At 37.1% G+C, this 23519-nt stretch overlaps 1 long non-coding RNA gene across 1 annotated transcript in view; it reads right to left on the bottom strand.

The window, feature by feature from the left end:
- Positions 1-402: 402 nt before the first annotated feature.
- LOC109267319 (uncharacterized) overlaps positions 403-23519 on the bottom strand; it is a 204525-nt gene continuing 181408 nt past the window's right edge. Inside the window, exon 4 of the long non-coding RNA XR_008421243.1 lies at positions 403-589. This is a non-coding gene — a long non-coding RNA (uncharacterized LOC109267319). The remainder of the gene's footprint in view (positions 590-23519) is intronic.

The following is a 23519-nucleotide window of genomic DNA, read 5'->3' as shown; positions in this document are numbered from 1 at the left end:
CACTTGCTGCTTTGAAGAAAGTATCCACTTTTATTAAAATTAACAACCTCAAATTTTATTGGGATGTTTTACTACCCTGTGAAATTCTAAAGTCTAGGGAACACAAGACAAGATCCTATTTAAGAGAAAGGAAAATTTTATCTCCCTCTGTGAAGGAGCCATCATCATAGCACTTATCTCACTGTCATGAGGATTAATGAGATAAATAAATTATAACCACTAGTATACAGTAATTGTTCAGTAAGCCAATGAGGCTACCTTGGTTTCAGATGGTAACGTGTGCTTGCTGCAGCATTTAGAAGCCTTGGTGAGAACTGCCTTTCATGGAGTTTTCACTCCTCACCTTTATCTGTGAAACAGATATAGGAGCATTCAGAATACAGAGTTAACCCTTGACTGTGATGCCTTTCATTTTGAGGTAATTCTTTTATATTTATTTTGACATTATGGGGAAAGCAAGGCCACCACACAGCAGGCATCTTGGAATTGAGTTTCCTCTGATGCTGGGTCTTTGGTCTGCTTCAGTTTCCTTTTCTGAGGATACAAACATTGGTGGGTCAATGTGGAGCAGCCAGAACTGAAGGAGGCACTAGAAAACAGAAGAGGGAGGAAGCTGTCAGTTTGTTAAAAGAGAAATTAACTTTGTTCCAGTCCCAAGGCTGAGAGTTATCTTCTCTGGAGAGCTCCCTAATGGTCTTCCTTGGTTGGTCACTGAAATCCAGTGGATACCTACATGAACTTAGCTTCGTATAGGAAATAATTGTGGAAATGAAGACCTCAGGGCATCCAGACTTCATTTACATTCACTTAAATTATCACCTGCTTGTCCAGTTGTTATTTAAATAATGCAACAAAATACTATTTCATAAACTCCAGCAGCCCTTGTCATTTGTTTACATACAGAGGGAACATTTTTATCTCTTGCTAATATTTGGTTCTTTGCAAGTGGAACTGAAGACAGAGGTCTGTGTTGATGCTGGGCTGTTTATGCCACGAAGGAAAGGGCACTAACATGATAGGTAGAAATGCTTCCAAAGCAAACTTATATATTTTAAAAATCAATATATGCTTTTCACTTACTGTGTGTCAAGCTCTGTGTAGGATACTGAGGATACAAACATGAATAAGACATTTCTTCCTCCCGTGAAGCTATTGGGACATAGGACACAGGCAACTTAAGCAGTTACACCATAGCTAGTAACTATAAAAACGCTATATGGGCAGGTGCTACCAGAACACAGGAGTGGCAGCTAACTCATGGGGGATGTTTAGGGAGCCATCATATGGATAAGGTGCCATATAGGTAGTGCCTTGAAGCACATGTAGGATATTTACAGTAGAGAAAGAATTTCTAAGAGAAAACCATTTGAGCAAAAGCATGGGACTGAGAAAATTCAGGGTCTCTTTCAAGATCAAGGCCTTCTTCACATGCCTGAGAACTCAGTGCCATTTTCCTGCTTATTTCCCTCCTGCCATGCCCTACAACAGTGCAGATTAAAAGCCTCAGATAAAACACATGAAGCACACAGTGCTTGGCACATGGCTACTGGTCAATAAATGATGACTGTCCTTATGATGAGGTTGCTAGTGTGTGGCTTCTATCTTTGCCCAAGTTAATCTCTTAGCCTCTGCCCATAGGACCGTAATAAAACAACCATCCCTCATTAAGCTCACAGTAAGTAGCACTGAGGCAAAAGCATGCGAATTACAGTTTATATTTATTGTGTGGATGAGGTGACTGAGCCTCAGGGAAATGGAGCAGCTTGCCTAATGGCACAGAGTGGTGGCATTAGAAACCAGTCCAAGTCTGCCAGACTCAAAAGCCTATGCTTTTTCCATTGCTCCATATGATTTATCATATTGAATCCATGATAGATCTTCTGGGATTGACTAAAGTCAAAAAACAACCCTCAGCATCCTCCAAATCAGCTCCTAGCCTGGATATTTGAAATATCCTGTTTAAGGCACCCACAGTTTCTGCTTATCTTCCAAAAGCATTTGAAAATTACATCTCTTGCTGTGGCACACAGGTCTCCTTCCTGCTACCTAGGTCAGAGCATTTGGAAACTGATTCCACTTAGTATATAAGCAGTTTATGCCAAGGCTTTGAGACTTTAAATGATGTTCTCATCAATACCTTTATTTCTTCTCTTTTCCATTATGCATTTAACTTTTACAGAGTAATCATTACATAGTATTCACTCACTGTCTTAATAATCCATCTCCTACTGCTGACTAAATCCCAAATACTGAGCTTCAGAGTTAAGATGAAAAAACCCTACCCCTCAAGCAATCTCTTAAAGGCTGCTTTCAAGTGTTTCAGTTTAATTGGGAAGAGAAGAGAAGATTATATGCAGGATTGAGGACTTCCATTTTCCATTTCTCAGAGGACTTATGACTTTCCAAGCCTGTAAAAGAATATGACTCAAATCTAAGAAGTCAGTGTAAGCTACTATCTACCTAAATCAGGAAGCCTCCCAGACCCAATCTCTAATCATAATTAACATTATAATTAATTTCTCCTTTTCTCAGCTCTGCTGTCTGAGCATAGGGTTGACCCCATGAACTCATTTTAGCATAGCCTAATGAACTGTTATTCTTCAGAAGCTCATTGTGAGGGTGAGGACACAATTTTATTCAACTTTGATCACAACATCACAAGGTTTAGACTCAGAAATGTTCAAGAAATACTTGCTAAATTAACAGGACCAAGATAAGAAGTAATTATATTTCCAGCAGAAGAAAAGACACATGTCAAAATAGATGTCTTAAAAATGTTTTCATTCAGCTTGTGACATAGAAAATTATCTTAAATATAACACTTCCTGATGTTCCTGCTTCAATATTTACTAAAACTTCTCTAAACATTGATTAAGCACTGATATGAGTCAGGCATGCTGCAAATGTAAGAAAAATAGTCATTCCCCTTAAGAGCTTTGCAGTCTTTTAGTGGAGAGAGCCCCCAAACTCACAAATCTTGTAAAGCAAGATAGGTGTTTCACTTACAGGTATGTGAGGATGCTGGGGGCATGGCTTACAGTAGAACAGTCAGATAACACTTCAAAGAGACAAGGGGGTGAAGGAAGAGGAAGGACATGTAGGGCAAAAGAAACAGAGGTAAATAAGTGTAATATATTCCAAGAATGTCAAACATCAAGTGTGTCCTGGGCATAAAGATCATGGAGGAAGAACGGGAGATTGAGAGCTGGGTCTAAAGTTTTGTTTTTTCTTTTTAAATTATTGAAATATATTTGGAATACAATGTCGCACATAAGTATAGTCACCATCTGTCACCATACAACATCATCACAATATTATTGATTATAATAACTTTGCTGTACTTTTCATCTTTGTGCTTTATTTTATAACTAGAAATTTGTACCTCTTAATTCCCTTTGCCTATTTCGCCCATTTCCCCACCCCTCTTGCCTCTTCAACTACCAGATCGTTCTCTGTATTGGAGTCTGTTTTTTTTTGTTGTTGTTGTTCATTGTTTTGTTTTCTAGATCCCACATATAAGTGAAATTATATGGTATTTGTCTTTGATTTATTTTACTTAGCATAATACTCTCTAGGTCCATCCATGTTGTCACAAACGGCAATATCACATTCTCTGTTATGGCTGAGTAACAGCTGTGTTATTTCTCCATATCATTGCTTACATTTGTTATTTCTTGTCTTTTTGATACTTTCCATTCTGACTGGTGTGGGGTAATATGGTGATTTTGATTTGTATTTCCCAGATGATGAGTGATGTTCAGCATCTTTCATGTATCTGTTTGCCACTTATGTATCTTTGGAAAAATGTCTGTTAAGGTTTTCTGCCCATCTTTTAATTGGACTATTTGTAAGTGTGTGTGTGTGTGTGTGTGTGTGTGTGTGTGTGTGTGTGTGTGTGTGTGTGTGTGTTGACTTGTATAAGTTCTTTACATATTTTGGATATTAACCTGTTGTTGGATATATCATTTCCAACTATCTTCTCCCATTCAGTAGGTTGACTTTTGTTTTGTTGATGGTTCCCTCTGTTGTGCAAAAACTTTTTAATTTGATGCAGACCTAAGAGTTTATGTTTGCTCTTGTTTCCCTTGCCTCAGGAGACATACTCAAGTATGTTGCTAAGGCTGATATACAAGAGATTATTACTATGTTTTCTTCTAGGGGGCTTATGGTTTACAGTTTCCAACTTAAGTATTAAATCCGTTTTGAGTTTATTTTTGTGCATGGTATAAGTGGTCCAGTTTCATTCTTCTGCATGTAACTGTCCAGTTTTTCCAGCACTATTTACTGAAGTCCTGTCTTTTCTCCATTGTGTTATTGCCTTCTTTGTCATAGATTAGTTAGCCATATAAGTGTCATTTATTTCTGGACTCTATTCTTTTCTATTGATCTATATATCTATTTTGGTGACATTTCCATGTTGTTCAAATTGCTATAGCTTTGTAATATATCTTGATCTGGAATTGTGATATTTTCAGCTTTGTTCTTTCCCCAGATTGCTTTGGTTATCCAAGGTCTTTTGTGGATCCATACAAATTTTAGGATTATTTGTTCTAGTTCTGTGAAAAATGCTGTTGGTATATTAATAGGGATTGCTTTGAATATGTGAGTTTCTTTGGGTATAGTATGGGCATTTTAACAATATTGATTCCTTCAGTCCATGAGCATGGAATATCTTTCCATTTGTTTCTGTCATCTTCAATTTCTTTCATCTATGTCTTAAAGTTTTCATAGTATAAGTCTTTCACCTCCTTGGTTAAGTTTATTCCTAGGTATTTTATTATTTAAAATTTTTTAATGTTTATTTTTTTAAGGAGAGAGAGACAGAGTGTGAGCAGGGGAGGGACAAAGAGAGAGAGACAGAATCCAAAGCAGGCTCCAGACTCTGAGCCATCAGCACAGAGCCCAATGTGGGGCTCAAACCCATGAGCCATGAGATCATGACATGAACCAAAGTCAGACATTTAACTGAGCCACCCAGGTGCCCTGGGACTGTTTTCTTTATTTCTCTTTCTACTACTTTGTTGTCAGTATACAGAAAACAAATTTCTGTATGCTAATTTTGTATCCTGAAACTTTACTCAATTCATTTATTCATTCTAACAGTTATTTGGTGGAGTCTTTAGTGTTGTTTACATGAAGTATTATTTCATCTGCAAATAGTGATAGTTTTGTTTCTTCTACACTACTTTGGGTGATTTTTATTTCTTTTTCTGATCTGATAGTTACAGCCAGGATTCCCAGTACAATGTTGAATAAAAGTAGTGGGAAGACCTCCTTATCTTGTACCTTGTCTTGGAGGAGAAGCTTTCAGTTTTTCCTCATTAAGTATGATGTTATCTGTGGGTTTTCCATATACTGGCTTTATTATGTTGAGGTATGTTATCTCTAAATCCACTTTGTGGAGAGGTTTTATCATGAATGGACATTAAATTTTCTCAAATGTCTTTTCTGTGTCTATTAAGATGATCATGTGGGGTTTTTTTCTTTTAATTTACTTTTTAATTTACACCCAAGTTAGTTAGCATATAGTGCAACAATGATTTCAGGAGTAGATTCCTTAATTCCCCTTTCCTATTAAGCCCATCCCCCCTCCCACAACCTCTCCAGAAACCCTCTGTTTGAGAGTCTCTTATATTTTGTCCCCCTCCCTGTTTTTACATTATTTTTGCTTCATTTCCCTTATGTTCATCTGTTTTGTATCTTAAACTTCTCATACGAGTGAAGTCATATGATATTGACTAATTTCACTTAGCATAACACCCTCTAGTTCCACCCACGTAGTTGCAAATGGTAAGATTTCATTCTTTTTGATTGCCAAGTAATATTCCATTATACACACACACACACACACACACACACACACACACACACACACACTACATCTTCTTTATCCATTCGTCCATCAATGGACATTTGGGCTCTTCCCATACTTTGGCTATTGTCGATAGCACTGTTGTAAACATCGGGGTGCATGTGCCCCTTTGAAACAGCATACCCAATCCCTTGGATAGATACCTCGTAGTGCCATTGCTGGGTCACAGGGTAGTTCTATTTTTAACTTTTTTGAGAAACCTCCATTCTGTTTTCCAGAGTAGCTGCACAAGTTTGCATTCCCACCAGCAGTGCAAAAGAGGTCCTCTTTCTCTAAATCCTCACCAATATCTGTTGTTTCTGGAGTTGTTAATATTAGCCATTCTGACAGGTGTGAGGTGTTATCTCATTGTGGTTTTGATTTGTATTTCCCTGATGATGAGTGACGTTAAGCATTTTTTCATGTGTCTGTCAGCTATCTGCATGTCTTCTTTGGAGAAGTGCCTATTCATGTCTTTTGCCCATCTCTTCACTGGATTATGTGTTTCTTTGGGTGTTGAGTTTTATAAGTTCTTTTTAGATTTTGGATACTAACCCTTTATATGATATGTCATTTGCAAATATCTTCTCATTTCATCAGTTCCCTTTTAGTTTTGCTGATTGTTTCCTTTGCTGTGCAGAAGCTTTTTATTTTGATGAGGTCCCAATAGTTCATTTTTGCTTTGGTTTCCCTGTCTCTAGAGACGTGTTGAGTAAGAGTTGCTGTGGCCAAGGTCAAAGAAGTTTTGACTGCTTTCTCCTCTAGGATTTTGATGGCTTCCTGTCTTATGTTTAGGTCTTTCATCCATTTTGAGTTTATTTTTGTGTATGGTGTAAGAAAGTGGTCCAGGTTCATTTTTCTGCATGTTGCTGTCCAGTTTTCCCAGCAAAATTTGCTGAGAGACTGTCTTTATCCTATTAGATAGTCTCTCCTGCTTTGTCAAAGATTAGTAGGCCTTACCTTTGTGGGTCCATTTCCGGGTTCTCTATTCTGTTCCATTGATCTGAGTGTCTGTTTTTGTGCCAGTACCACACTGTCTTGATGATCACAGCTTTGTAATATAGCTTGAAGTCCAGGATTGTGATACATCCAGCTTTGGTTTTCTTTTTCAAGATGATCATATGGTTTTCATCCTTTCCTTTGTTAATGTGATAAACCACATTGATTGATTTGTGGATATTGAATCTTGCCTTCCTAAAATGAATCCCACTTGATCATGGTAAAAGATTGTTTTAATGAATTGTTGAATGTGATTTGCTAATATTTTGAGGATGTTTACACCTATGTTCATCAGGGTTGTTTTTTTGGGGGGAGGGGGAGTGTCTTGTTTTGGTATCACAGTAGTGATAGTGTGTAGAATAGTTTGGTAATTTTCCTTTTTCTTCTATTTTTTTTTTTGGAATAGTTTGAGAATAATAGGTATTAACTCTTCTTTAAGTGTTTGGTAAAATTCAACTGTGAGGCCATTTGGTCCTGGACTTTTATTTGTTAGGAGTTTTTTGTTTTTTTGTTTTGTTTTGTTTTTGATTACTGATTCAATTTCCTTACTAATAAAGAGTCTGTTTAAGTTTTCCAGTTTTGTCTAATTCAGTTTTGAAAGATTGTGTATCTCTAGGAATTTATATATTTATTCTAGATTGTCCAGTTTGTTAGCATATAACTTTTTATGTTGAGATATTTTCTAATATTTTGTATTTCTGTGGTGTCCATTTTATTTCTATTTTGTTTCTGATTTTGAATTTTCTCTATTTTTTTAATGAGTCTGGCTAAAGGTTTATCAAATTTGTTTTCAATGAGCCAGTTCTGAGAATCATTGGTCTTTTCTATTGTTTCTTTAGTCTTGATTTAATTTATTTCCACTCTAATTTTAACTACTTTCTTCCTTCTATCAAGTTGTTTTTTTTTCTTTCTCTAGTTCCTTTAGGTGTAAGGATCAGTTGTTTATTTGAGAATGTTCTTGTTTCCTATGGTATGCCTGTATTGCTGTAAAGTTGCCTTTTAGAACTGATTTTGTTGTATCCCAAAGATTTAGGACCATTGTATTTTTCACTTTCATTTGTCTCCATGTATTTTTTATTTTGTCTTATTTTTTTCATTGACCCATTAGTTTTTTAGTAGCCTATTGTTCAGCTTCCATGTTCTTGGTTTTTTTTTTCCAGTTCTTTTCTTTTGATTCCTAACTTCACACCATTGTGGTCAGAAAAGATGCTTAATGTGATTTTATTCTTTTTAAATTTGGGGGGATTTGTTTATAGTCTAGCATGTGATCTATTCTGAAGTATGTTCCATATGCACTTGAAAAGAATGTGTATTCTGTGTATGGGTGGCATGTTCTGTATATTTGTGAAGTCTATCTGGTCTAATGTGTAGGTCAAAGCCAGTTTCCTTGTTTATTTTCTAGTTGTATGATCTATACATTGATTTAAGTGAGGTGTTAAAGTCCCCTAATATTGCTATATTACTTTCAATTTCTCCTTTTATGTCTATTAATATTAGCTTTATGAATTTAGGTACTCCTATATTGGGTGCATAGATATTTATAATTGTTAAATCTTCTTGTTGGATTGATCTTTTCATCATTATGTAATTCCCTTCTTTATCTCTTGTCACAGTCTTTGTTTGAAAGTCTACTTTGGGGGCTCCTGGGTGGCTCAGTCAGTTAAGTGTTCAACTTCAGCTCAGGTCATGATCTCACAGTCCGTGAGTTCAAACCCCATGTCAGGCTCTGTGCTGAAAGCTCAGAACCTGGACCCTGCTTCAGATTCTGTGTCTCCCTCTTTCTCTGCCCCTCCCCTGCTCATGGTCTGTCTCTCTCTGTCTCAAAAATAAATAAAAACATTAAAAAAAAAAAAGTCTACTTTGTCTGATAAAAGTATTCCTACCTGTTTTTTTTTTTGTTGTTAATGTCCATTTGCATGAAATATATTTTTTCCATCCCTTTACTTTTAGTCTATATGAAGTGAGTCTTTTATAGGAAGCACATACATGGGGCTTGTTTTCCTTATCCATTAAGTCACTCTAAGTCACTCTATTTATTTATTGTTTTAGTCCGCTTATATTAAGGTAATTATTGATAGGTACCTACTTATGGCAATTTTGTTAATTGTTTTCTTGTTGTTTTTGTAGTTCTTTTCTGTTTCTTTCTCTTGTGGTCTTCTCTATTGGTTTAATAGCTTTCTTTAACATTATGCTTGGATTCATTTCTCTTTATTTCTTGTTTATTTCTTTACTAGAGTTTTTTTTTTTTTAATTTGTGGTTATTATGGAGTTCATACATAACATTCTACATGTAGAGCAGTCTATATTGAGTCGGTGATCACTTAAATTCAAAAAATTTCTGGGGTGCCTGGGTGGCTCAGTTGGTTAAGCGTCTGACTTCAGCATCAGGTCATGATCTCACGGTTTGTGAGTTTGAGCCCTGCATCAGGCTCTATGCTGACAGCTCAGAGCCTGAAGCCTGCTTTGGATTCTGTGTCTCCCTCTCTCTGTTCCTCCTCCACTCATGCTCTGTCTCTCTCTCTCTCTCTCTCTCTCTCTCTCTCTCTCTCAAAAATAAATATTTTTTAAAAATTCAAAAAATTTCTAAAAGCACTCAATTTTTACTCTCTGTTCTATGTATATTATGTCATATTTTACATCTGTTTATTTAGTATATTCCTTCACTAATATTTGTAGATACTACTGATTTTTACTATTTTTATGTTTTAATCTCCATAATGGCTTTATAAGTAACTAATATATTATATTTACTATGTGTTTGCTTTTACTAGTGAAACATTTACCTTTCATAATTTTCTTCTAGCTGTGGACTTTTTTTCCACTTACAGAATTTTCTTTAATGTTTCTTGTAAGGCTGATTTAGTGGTGATGAACTTTTGTTTGCCTGGGAATACATTTATATCTCTTCAATTCTGAATAACTTTGCTGAATATTCTTCATTGTATGTTTTTCCCTTTTAATGCTTTGAATATAGTGTACCATTCCCTTCTGGTCTACAAGATTTCTGCTGAAAAACCACCTGATAGCCTTATTGAGTTTCCTTTGCATGTTAACTGTTTTCTTTTGTTGCTTTTTAAAAATATTTATTAATTTTGAGAAAGAGAGTGTATACACATGAGCAGGGGAGAGGCAGAGAGAGGGAGAAAGATAATGCCAAGTAGGCTGGGTGCTGTCGGTGCAGAGCCTGCTGTGCTTGAACTCACAAACCCTAAGATCATGACCTGAGCCAAAATCAAGAGTCAGCCACTTAGCCAACTGAGCTACCTAGGTACCCTTCTTGTGGCTTTTTAAAATTCTTTTATTTTTAATTCTTTAATTTTTGCCATTTTAATATGTGTCTTTGTGTAGACCTGCTTGGGTTCATCTTGTTTTGGGTCTCTGTACGTTCTGGACATGAATGTCCATTTCCTTACCCAGAGTAGGGAAGTTTTAAGCTATTATTTCTTTAAGTAACCTTCCACCTTGTCTCTCTTCTCCACCTGAAACTCCTATCATAGTAATATTACCACACTTGGTGATGTAACAGAGGTTCCTGAATTTATCCTAATTTTTTAATTATTCTCTGCTGTTTCAGCTGGTTGCTTTTCATTACCCTGTGTTCCAGATCACTGATCTATTTTTTCTGCATCTTCTAATTGACTCTTGATTCCCTCTGGTGTATGTTTTAATTATTTTTCAGCTCTGACTCATTCTTCTTTTTCTCTTTGTTGAAGTTCTCACTGAGTTTATCCATTGTTCTCTCAAGTCTGATGAACATTTTATGACCCATTACTTTGAATTCTTTATCAGGCATAATGCCTATCTCTGTTTCATTTAGCTCTTTTTCTGTGACATTTGTCTTGCTATTTTATTTTTAACACATTCCTCTGTCTCCTCATTTTGTCTGTTTGTTTCTATGTATTAGGTAGTCAGCTAAATCTCCCTGTCTAGAAAGCATTAGTCTTGTGTAGAAAGGTCCTTGTTGTGTCCTATTCAACCCCCCTGGTCACCAGGAACCCGTACTCCAGGGTTGCTCCCTGTGTGGTCTCCATGCTCCCTACTGTTGTGACTGAGCTGGGATTGCCGTGAGCAAGCTATTGGATGGGGATGCAATGACACAGTTCACCTGCTGTACTGGGCAGCATTTGCTTACTGTGTTGTTAAAAGGCCTGGCTGCAGTTGCTGCAGGCTTGCTGGTGGGTAAGTCCAGGGCACAGCCTGGGAATATGAAATTGCTGTGATAGCCAGGGGTGAACCAAAGGGCAAAGTTTGCTCCCTGGATAGCCACCTAAGAGGTCTGCTGCAGGAAATTTGAGCACTGGTGTGTGGGTTTATCTAACCCCTCTACTCAGGGCAGGAGTTATTTTGGAGGCCTGTCTGCTGGGGTGGTCAGGTCAGGTGGGACAGATTGCAGGGGAACGCTGAGGTGGGGCATGTGGTTCCAGCAAGGTAGACGGCGAGTGCTAGAACTGGCTTTCAAGCATTGGCTATCTGGACTGGGAAAGAGCAAGAAAAATGGTGCCTGACAACACTGTTGTTCCTGAAGAAATCTGCAGATTTCTGCCCCTCGTGCACATATCCTAAAATCAGTCAAAAAATCTTCTTTATGTATATATCAGGTGATTTTCAAAGTGCTGCTGTTGTGCTGTCTTAGGTTGAGTTATTTAGTATGCTAGCTGTTTAAGGGTGGGACTTGGTTTCCTAATTGCCCTCCAGTTCTCTGAGTTGAGCCTACTGAGTTTTAGCTCCCAAAGTGTAGCTCAACCTATTTTAAACGCCAGACATTATGGGGACTTGTCTTTCCAGTGCAGGTGCCCAGGGATGTTGGTGTTGGGTATCAGTCTGATCCTTTCACTCCTCTGTGCTTGTGATGGCCCTCTTATTTGTGAATAGTCCCAATTGGGGATTTGGTTCCTGTTTGCATCTGCTCCCCATCGACTCTTTTTGATGTCACTTTCTCTTTACAACTAGCTGTGGAAGATCTGTTCTGTCAGTCTTTGTTTTCAGAGTAAGCTGCAATACATATAGTTCTTGCCTCCAAGTATTTGTGGAATGGGTGAGCATAGGATCCCCCTACTCTGCCATCTTCCCTCTCCTTCCCTGAGGTTAAATATAATTGAAAGAATCTGAAGTATATCATCTTGTGGTCATTGATAACCAACTTAAAAAAAAAACTTGGAACATCACATTTTCACTTTCTCCCATGGAAATAGGCAGTGTGATGAAAATCCCTAGTAACCTGGCATACTGGTTTCTTCCTTTACATTCAAGAAAGCATGGTATAATGCCACAAGAGGAGAGTGATCTTATTTTTGGTATAGTTTTGAATTGGCTATAGTCAAAGAAAATAAGTAAAAGATTTACGTTTCCACATTTTAACTCTTTTTAATAGAAATTTGATTTGTGACAGCCTTTATTCCCTCCCCTCCCTCACTGTTCCCCAGTGTGTTGTGTGCCAACATTTTAACTGTGATCTGAAAGGTATGTGATTGGAGAATAGGTCTCTACCAGTTAAATATTTTAGGATGATGGCAAAAGGCAGCAATTACGACCGTAACTGTCCCCAAATTAGTGTGCTAAAAACATTAGAAATGTCATTTACACTGTGCATATTTGTTCTATTCCCAGGAACTTGAAAAAAAATTTAAATTTACTGTCTGTAGCAGGTTTGGAGTTTGCAGACCTTCCCTTCACCAGATTGCCTTTAGAGGGATGTTTTTTTACACAATGCATCCAGTTTTGTTGTTATTTCAAACTGATCTCCCCACCTTGGTAAGAAGTCAGCAGTCTAACAATTAGGAGCTGCTGTGCTCACTTGTTTTTAGCTAATGTCCCATATTGAGAAAATTGCATTTTACTTAGCTTGAGCTCTATTTTTGAGTGATGCTCAAGTTAAAAGCAGGTGTGCCTGATAGCACTTAATTTCTTCAGTGGCTAAAGTACTATAAATGAGATGGCCCATGTAATCAGACTTCCAGTGAACACAGAATCATTAATTTGAATTTTCTCTTCTCCTACTTTCAGTGGGGCCATGCTCTTTTGCCTGGACTATTACACTATCCTCCTAAATGGTCTCCCTGATCCAATCCAAGCCCTCAGTCAATGTCTGTAGTGCTGCAGGAATGATTCCTCAGCAGACTGCTTCCTCTCTCTTCCCTTTCATAAAACTTTTAAGGGACTATCCTGGCTTTTGAGAAGCTAAAATTGAAAGTTCCAAGAATTCTTTCAAATCTTTCTGCTAACCTGAGCTATTAGTTTCCTTCAACACACCAATCTCTAAATCTCTGCCTGCCTCATGTCTTTATGTTCTCTGAAATAAGTTACTTCCTTAAATGTCTTCCCAACCCCATTGACTTTACCCTTAAAGTTAAATTGAGGTTTTGTGATGCCATTCAGTCATCTGTCTTGGGAATCTCAAGACTTTCTAGGTAAAGTTCATTGCTCATTCATTCATGGAGTCAATACTTACTGTCTTCTTTGTGCCAAGGACTGTTACCACTGTTGGAAATACAGAGATGAACCAAGGTTCTTGCCCTCCTTCATCTTCTATTCTAGTGTAGATCATATAATTAAGGCAATAGTTAAATGCTTGAGAGTGTAATTCCATGTAGTAAAAAGTGCATTGTAAATAATAATTTAGGACACATACATAGAGCTATAAAAGCAGTAAGGAGGCTTTTATATATTCTATAGCTATAGACAGCATATACTACTTAGGGAAATTGTTGCACGTATAAATTGTTGTTATAGCTCCTTAAGGTGATAAATCCTATTTACTTTTGTCACCTTTAATCCCTCTGTAAAACACTCAATAGTATGTGCTGATGAATTAAATGTACCTATGTATAAATGGGTAAACAAATGAATTATTCTCAGCTATGTTTTATCTTGAATTCATTAGAAAGGACATCCTTTGTAAACAAGTAATACTCCCAAGATGACAAACTAATTTCTTAACCAATACTGGGGCTCTGGCCAAAAACCAAATTATCTTTAGCACATGGATTAAAGTAATAAGATACTTCTTAAAACCACGCATCTGGGCCATTTGATATCCAAGGTATCTTCAAAGAGAGATGGAGCCTCTATTACCTAATCTATGTTCTATAATTTTATAAATGAATACATCATTTTACTTCTTCAAAAACAATAAATCTGTAATATCAGTTTTAAGAATTAGTTTAAACTAAGATTTTGTTGTAAAACAATTTTCTGGGGGAAAGAAAGCAAATTTTGGCTAAAGTTTGGAAGAATCCATATTATAAAGTAATTTTAAATGTAAAGTCATTTTAAAGTCATTTTAAAAGTAATTATATTCTGTTAAGTTTCTCAGGATCCACATAAGAGTGAAACCATATGGTTAACAGAAACCCAGGGGGAGGGGAAGAAAAAAAAAAAAAAAAGAGGTTAGAGTGGGAGAGAACCAAAGCATAAGAGACTGCTAAAAACTGAGAACAAACTGAGGGTTGATGGGGGGTGGGAGGGAGGGGAGGGTGGGGGATGGGTATTGAGGAGGGCACCTTTTGGGATGAGCACTGGGTGTTGTATGGAAACCAATTTGACAATAAATCTCATATATTAAAATAAATGAATAAATAAATAAATAAATAAATAAATATCACTATTTGGAAGGCAAAAAAAAAAGTAATTATATTGCCTAAGCATTATATAAAAGTCCATCCTTTTTTAAAAGATTATTTATTTTTATCATAATAAGTATACTCTTTAACCCCTATCACCTATTTCACCCACACACCCACCCTCTTCCCTCTGGTAACCATCAGATTGTTCTCCATAGTTAAGAGAATGTTTCTCGGTTTATCTCCTTCTCGCTTTTTTTTTTTTTTTTTCTTAGAAGTCGACATTTAGAGTGGACAGCTGATGCCTGGCTCCAGGTTGTCCATTAACTTACTCTAGCACTGATTAAATATTTTACTCATTCTTTCCTTGGTTTCCATGTCTGTATCATAAGCCTGAAATATATCTCAGAGCTCCCAGGATCCTCTGCCCTCTTTATAGATCTATATGAATCTAGTGGGGTCCCCAACTCTCACTAGTGGAATGTTCTAAAACAAGAAGAAATCAGGGTAAGAGTGCAGCATAGAACAAAGCAAGTGTCCCCTTAGGGAATCATTGTTAATTTCTTTTTGTCGTGTTTTCTTTTTGTTTTTTGTTTTTTGTTGTTGTTTGGTGTTTTTGTTGTTGTTGTTTTGTTTTTAAACAAAGCATAGTACAAGGCAATATTTGTTGAAGTTCTTTGGTTGCAGGCAATAGATATCCCGTTATCAACTCTACTTAATTTATGCCAAAGGTAATTTATTGGAAATCTGTGAAATAGCTCACAGAATTAAATAAAAATCTGAACAGGGCTCAGAAAGGACCAGAAGTAGGCCAATGCTGAAATTTAGCATAAACTAATGAAGAATCTCCTTAGGGCTTCACCATAGGGAGGAGTAAATCCCATCAATGACCTTGCCATTCTCTATTGCTCAAAATTTTAAATCTAGGGATAGAGGACTTGATTGGCTTTCCTTGGGTCACCCCTATGTCAGGACAGCTGGGTGGTGAGGCATTTTGATTGACAGACTCACTATGAATGTATCTAATAGAAAAGATGCAATTCCCCAATGGAGAAATCAGATGCCTTTAGTAGAAGAACTGAAAACAGATGTTCAAGAAGCAGAATGCTCACCTCAAGCAAGGTTTCAGATCAAGAAAAGGGTTGGCAAAATTGAAAGAGAAATGATTTTGGCATTATATGCCCTGGAGTTCAGATCTGAGGTCTCCTACTTAGTAGCTATTATATGGAGTTTATTTTGCATTCCCCAGAGGTTTGTTCTTAGGATAAATGAATCTATACAAATTAGTGTCTGACTCAAAGTGAGTATTTAACAAATTGCATCTATTATTCTTGCTATTACCAAAGAATGAATGTGCTTAGGGTATTTAGGGACAAGAATGCATACATATAATGACATGTCACTGGAGAACCCTGAATGCCCCTAAAAGGACACAGCTGAGAGACATTCAGGAAGCAGCTTCAGGATGTGTGTGTTTCCACATACCTGATTCCAAAAATCAGTATCCTAAATTAATCTTAGAATTGCCTACTTCTGTGTCCTCATTGCAGTGCCGGCCTCCTCTTTTCATTATCTTTGGCCTAAAGATCTAGTGTTCAAGTAATGGAATAGAGGGAGTAAATTGTAATATTTGATTAAAATAGGAGATGTCATTATTTATGCTCATTCTATTCATTTGATACTTTCCAAACATAACCACATTAAAATCAGTGTTTTTAAATGCAGAGCATACTAAGATATGTGATGGGCAGGAGGAATCTGTGAAGATGTAGGCAATAAATGGATATATTGCCTACAGAGAATTAAAAATAATAATAAAAGCCAACTAAAGGCTATCTGCTTTTTTTTTTTTTATTACCACTATATGCCGGCAATTCTAAATGATATCCAAGATAAAATAATCTCCTCTCAGTAGGAAGCTTCATCTTTTCCTCTCCTTGATTCACCCTTATAGGTGTGTTTTTCCTGTCATATTGCTAAATTTTAGAGAATAATTTCCATCTCTTGTTCAATTTTGTAGCTTCTATAATAACTGGCATTGACTTTATGCTCACATGAGGGAAATGGGTCTGGAGCTTCAGCATAGTGATTTATTTGGTTCAGGTTACTCTTTTTAATATAGATCTTTGATTCAATAAAATCAAATCTCAGATTCCTTGTGTAAAAAAATAGGATAATAATGCTCACCTGTGACTCTGAACACTGTGATGAAGATTAGCAACAAAATAGGTAAGATCCCTGGCACAATGCTTTCCACTCAGTCTTTCAAAAATGAAGGGTAGTTATCATGATGTCTTTGGAATCATTATTAAGTCAGCAGATATAATAAAAGTATATCACGTGCCAGGCTAATTTACAAGAAAGCAAAGGTTAACGAGACATTTCTCTTGCCCTGGAGCACATCAGCAACAAACATACACTTCAGAGTGGTCCAAAGTCTCTCAGGTCCTATGGAAACAGCTGATGAGAGTATAAGGCAAGGAATAAAATCAAAACCTTAAATCCTATGGGGAAATAAGCCCTTAAGGAGAGATTTCTTTTTTTATTTAAAAAAAAAAAAAAACTTTTTTAACATTTATTTATTATTGAGGGACAGAGAGAGACAGAGCATGAGCGTGGGAGGGGCAGAGAGAGGAGGAGACACAGAATCCAAAGCTGGCTCCAGGCTCTGAGCTGTCAGCACAGAGCCCGACACTGGGCTCAAACTCACAAACCGTGAGATCATGACCTGAGCTGAAGTCGGACGCCTAACTGAGCCACCCAGGCGCCCCAAGGAGAGGTTTGTAAGAAAAAGTAACAGATTAAACAGAGTATATGCTACCTAGAGACATCACTTAATGGAAAAAATCAAGTTAATCATTCAGAAGTTAGAAGAAAATATGATAGGAAAATGCTTCTCTAAAGATGTTAAATAAAAAAAAAAGACACAAACTAAATTGTGATATGGAAAAACACAGAATAATTAGTGGAATAAATTTGTCAAATTGTTAGAACTGGCTATCTCTGGGTGCTGGGGCCACAGGTAGTTTTAATTTTCTTTCCTGTAAGCATGCAATTTATCACTTCAAAATCAAAAGGGATAACTATAAACTCAGAATTATGGTCTCTGAGCTGTTGAAAACTAAAGACTACATTTGCTACACATAAAATTTTATTGACTAGGCCCTAGAGAAAGTGGTGGCTTTAGCCAATAAACTCTGAAGAATCTTTTACTCTTTGGACCTCTCCTGAGTGAGATGTGACTTGTGTGATTTGCTTTTAGAGAAAATGGCACTGGAGGTTACCTTGCAGAAGAGAGTGAAGGGAAGCTTCAGAGAGTTGTGGCAAGCTTGCTGGAACTTCAGAATGTATTTTAAATGCTCAGTTCTTTACAAGAAATTCTGGGCCTATTAGATAATGAGTCATTGATTTTGAAATAGGCTTTCTCATACCTCTCATCCTTACCCCAAATACTTTTCTGCTTTTCCACTGGTGAGAACTTACTTCCCAGTGCCCCTCCATTTATGAGTAGCTCCAAGAAGACTAGACTGGCTCTCCTAATTCCATTTTCAGCACTGAATGTGTGTGTCTTCAAAGTTCATATTACACTGACCAGAAATATTGTTTGTTGGTATTTTTCTCTTAGTGGAATGTGGTTACCATTATTCTGCTCTAAATATCCTGTGCCTCACAGAGTGCTTGTAACATGATAGAAGATGAATAAATGGTTCATCACCACATGTCAAATCCAGGTAACATTTCAGTCCTTACCTTACGTGACCACTAATGCTGTTGCCTGCCATTCCTTCACAACTTTCTGTCCTCCTTATCCATCTACTGAGGATTGTTCTTCAGTCCTTTTCATTACCAATATCTTGAGTATGTATATTTTCTGAAGTTCAGTTCATAACTACTTTCTCTTCTGTATGGATACAGAGCAGACTCATTTCCTTCTCTCAATTTCTCTCCACACAAGGGACAATGATTTCCGCATTCCTTTCCCCAGCCAGACCTCACTACTCAAATCCACATCCACCCCACGTGTCCTGGCCACCTTTATCCAGATACTCTACAGGCACTCACACTTAACATAGCTACATCAGGACTCTAATTTTGTTGTGTACCTCCCTTACCCAAGATCAATCTCTTCTTCCTGAGTTGTGTATCTCAGCGAGTCTCATTCTTTTTTTCAACTTCTTTTCCCTCTTTCTCTGTATTATGTTGAGGAACAATTTCTTCCTATTTTGTATCTTGTAGCAATCCTTTGATTCCCCTCCTTTCTAATTTCAGGCCCTTATCAACTCTAATGTGGACTATGGAAATAATCTAATAACTGATCTACTAAACCAAATTGTTAATAAAGTGATATTCCTAAAGCACAGGTGTTATCATGGCACTCTCCTGGTTCATGTCTCTTTATCACGTACACAAAACCTCCTTAGGTAGTAGGTTCTGTTCTCAGTGAAGCAAACCCTTAATGGTCAACATTAAGGGTGTTGAGGTCAACATCCATTGAAGGAAGAAGAGCAGGAGAAGGCAGAGGGAAAGGTCAAGCTGTGATGTGGACCCTGTAGCAGCCTCTGGACTGCTCCTTTTCCTAATGCTCTAACTTCCAATCATATCAACCTCCTTACAGTTCCTCAGTAGCTCAGCTTAATATTTTCTGTCTTTTCCTTTAGATAATATTCATCATTCTCTCTTTGATCTCCCACAGTACTCAGTACTACTCAGTATTATGGTTTTGATTTTTAGGTCTATTTTTAGTAGATGCTAAGCTTTTCGAGATAAGGTATTCAACTTACTCATCATTAATATTAGGCAAAAAACATATATAATGTGTATCCAGCACATAATACCCACTTATAAAAATAGTATGGAAAAGATGGATGGCTGGAAGGATAAAAACATTATGGCCATGCCCTCTCATGATATATATGTTGAGACCATTGTGAGATAGTTAATCATTGTTCAATTCTAGAGTAGCATTTCCTGGAAGGATGCCATTCTCTGGTTTTCATTGGAGAGGAGCAAGGAGGGGCAGAGGCAGTGTGACTTAAATAGATGAGGCCCAAACCAAACAAGTCAGCAAAGCCAGGAATGTGCAGGATTATTCAATAGGCAAGAGAGTATTTAGACTCCCACATGGTACAGGCAATAGTGATCAAGACCCTGAGCTGAGAGAGAGAAAAAAAAGGACTAAGAACACAGAATTATGTTTTGTCATAGAATCTCAGAATGCCAAAAAAAGATCTTAGAGGTATTCATCAAACCTTTGTTCTTCAGAAGAGAATGTTAAGGTCCTGGGAAATAAGAGATCAGAATCTACCCATCTATCCACTCATCTATGCAATGATCAATTCATTCAATATTCATTTGCAGTTTATGAGAACCTACCATGTTTAGATACTCTGCTACTCACTGGGAACACAAACATGAGTAAGTCATGTTCTTTTCTATAAAGTAGTCCTCAATATACTAGAAAAGAAAGTGATATAATTAAAAGACTGAAATTCAATGTGATGGGTACATTAATATAAGATTGTCTATCAACTGAAGATATGAAGGATGAAGTTCTCATCTTTGAGGCTGGTGGCGGGGGGGAATTGTCAAGTGTTATGGTAATTGATAATAAGCATGAGCCCCAAGAATGAAGTCAGATATGGAGTCAAAGTTTATGAGAACCAGCATCTCTCTACTTTTTTCTGGCTTCAGAACAGAAAACCTATATGAGCAGAATCAAGAAGATAGATTTCTGTGAACTAAAGGAAGAAGTGGAGTTAATTTCTGACATTCCACCAGTATCTGTGCTTAGCTTTTACTTCTGCTTCTTTCCATTCCAGGAATTAACAAGGGTCATGACATAAGCAGCACTGGACTCATTCTAGATTTTCATAGTTGAACTTACTTGAGTCCATTCATCTGTCTTTGTTTAAGTAAGAGAGAGGAAAGAATGAAGGGAGAGAGGGAGGAAGGAAAGAAAACTTCTAGAAACAAAGACTGAAAAATAGCACCTTCTTTTCATAGACTTCATTTTTAACATGGTTTCATGATAGCTTTAGTAGCCTGGTGATTCCACAAGCCTTTCAGGGATCAGGCATGAAGCCAGTAAGTCATGAAATTGATCCTATCAGTTATTTCAACGAATCAGGTCAGGGTGACACAAAATTTCTCAGATTTAACCTTAGAAAATAAACTGAGAAGAGGTGTTGGGTGTGTATTTAATCAGACGAAAGTTTGCCTCAGAAAAAGAATTAATTTTCTAAGAAGTCATTCTGATTTGTGACTCTTAGATTTATACCAGCAGCTATTCTAATACTGAAGTGCTCTTGCTGGAAAAAAGAGCAGGGTGTGGAAAGCATTAAAAGAAAAAGCCAAGGGGGCGCTTGGGTGGCTCAGTCCATTAAGCATCTGACTCAATTTTGCCTCAGGTCATGATCTCATTATTTCATGAGATCCAGCCTCATGTCAGGCTCTGCACTGACAGCATGGAGCTTGCTTGAGATTCTCTCTTTTCCTCTGCCCCTCCCACCCCCCATACTCTCTCTTTCTCTCTCAGAATAAATATTAAAAAAAAAAAAAGCTTCAAAGTTAAAAAAAATTAGGGATGCCTGGGTGGCTCAGTCAGTTAAGCATCCAACTTCAGCTCAGGTCATGATCTCACAGCTTGTGAGTTTGAATCCCACATCAGACTCTGCTGACAGCTCAGAGCTTGAAGCCTTCTTCAGATTCTGTGTCCTCCTCTTTCTCTGCTCCTCCCCTGCTTGCACGTTGTCTCTCTCTGTCTCAAAAATAAATAAACATTAAAAAAATATGTTAAAAAATTAGGAAATACAAAATACACTAAATTGTCTCATCTCTGGTATTCAGATACAAGTTGAGTATTTAAATGGTATGTGCTCAAATTAAACTCAAACTCTACTCAGTTTCACCATAAAAGTATGTACTGAAGGATGCCAGGTAGTTTACCATATTTCTTTCTTAACATATTATTCTAATTTTGAAATAGAAAAACAAGATAATGAAGAAATTACTGAAAAAGCAACTACTATTTGTCCTTGAGTTAGTTAGCAGTTAGTATAATTCCATCTCTAGGACCAGATGCTGAAACTTACTGTTACATCACAAATATCCTTTATGTCTTTCTCTATTTCTATACTTTGAACATTAGATGTTCTTACTTCATTTGAGCATTGTCTCTGTTTACAACATTTGCACTAAATTGAAAAACACTTATAAACACTCTGGGGACAGGGTGTGAGTCTTTATATCATCTTGCCACAGACCTCACTATGACCAACCATTTGCATGCCTTCCTGTGAATCTTTCATTGGCTAGACTAGAAACAATGGTCAGTGAATCACTACAGTATCTTCACTCAACAATGAAGTTTCACTAATATTCACTATACTTGTTAAGGCAGAGGCAGTAGGTTCATAGAGACCATGAAAAGATGTTAACAAGAATAGAAATAAAAATTACTTTCTATCTGATCTTATGTAAAATCCAAACATAAACTAACCAGGCTCTTGACTTCGTTGGTTTTTCAGTCTCAAAATCAGAAAATTCAAGGTAAAAATCAGGAGCATAAATGGAAACGATTGGACATTTTATCAAGGATTCCACAACTTATGAAACTTTCTAGTATCATGTAATTATTTCAGAAAATACTCTTGCTTTCTCAAGTCTAACCTAAACTTCCTTGTGGAGATATAAATTTATTCCTTCCTGCCCTATTTCCAGACATCCTGGGGGATTGCTTTCCCCTCTTTTTATGTAATACTCTTCCTTGGTTTGAGACTTAGGAAGTTTACTCTCTAGCTTTTCTTTCTATATCTATGGCTGTACTAATGAAAAGAATATGCTCCCATGTATACATTATTGTTGAAAATACTTTTGTAGAGACAGAACTAGCAGTTAGGCTCATGTGTATGTAAAACATTACCTGCCTCTCTCCAGACCCTTTCAACATTCTTAGGATGGCCCTCTATGGTGGCTTGCTGTGTTGGATCACAAAATAAGGCCTCTCCAGCTACCAAGTGCCCATAACAACTCAAGGCATTCCTTTTTCCTGAATCCTAAACTCCTTCCAGCCTTTGCTTAGTCCTGGATGTAGGATTCTATCTAGAATATTGCATACACCCCAGGATTCTGGCTCATAGAACCCTACTGATGCCGTGTCCTTCCTCTCATACTCCTGGATGAGGTGATAATAAGGTACAAATCTGCTTTCTCCATCACAGATACAGACCTGTCCAGTGGATTTGACTGGGCCAATTTTCTACTTGCTAGCGTCACAATTCCACAGGGTCCAGGAGATCTACTTATGGGACAGCAAAGCTGTAAATCCATTCTGAATGATAAACAACCTGGGATCAGTTGCTATGGTTGGACAGGGGTCCTAAGAAAGGGAGGAGCCAGGAGAAGAGGAAAGAATAATACACAAATTGATGTCTTTGGAAACAATGGCTTCCAAGATGTTATTCCTGGATACCTTGATTATATTAGAGATGAGGATCTTAAGCTCCTTGTGACAGATTGGGTGATTATATAACTTCCAAAGGCAACCCCTCAGTCAGCCAGTGCCAAGCCCTGTGCAACTCCTGAAGGGGTCTGTGTGAGTACACCAGTGTTCTTACACTTTGGGGACCAATGACTGAGGAGATCCAAATACCCTCATCCTTTGTGTTCTCTAGGGTAGCTTTCATAAAGGCATTGTTCTCAGAAGAGCTATTAATGGCAGCATGCTAGGAGCACCATTTCCTTTAATCTTTGTGAAATCACTAAATTTTTCATTTTGCTACAATTTTTCAGTGATAATATTCTAAGCATTTGAAAGCAAGAATAGTTTCTGCTTTTGATAGATGAAGCCAGATGGACTCAATAATAATTCTTTTAAATATATTTTAATTTGGAATCCTGCCCTTAATCCACATATCATAGTGTCTCTACCAAAATCTTAAGGCTATGAAACAAATGCTTTGTTAAACTCCCTCCAAAAATTTTTTTAAAAAAAGAGCTGGAAATGATGTCAGGGCACTAAGAAAATTAGTTCTTTAGAGTAGATGAGAAGAAGGAATGAAAGGGTGTTGAGGGTAAATCTTAGCTTTCAGAATAGAAAGCCACAAAAGCAG

The sequence above is a fragment of the Panthera pardus genome, unplaced genomic scaffold, assembly GCF_024362965.1.
Source record: "Panthera pardus isolate Hobbes unplaced genomic scaffold, ASM2436296v1 HiC_scaffold_12, whole genome shotgun sequence".
Taxonomy (NCBI): domain Eukaryota; kingdom Metazoa; phylum Chordata; class Mammalia; order Carnivora; family Felidae; genus Panthera; species Panthera pardus.
Note: the sequence above shows the minus strand (reverse complement) of the source record. Positions and strands in the feature narration are given on the sequence as shown.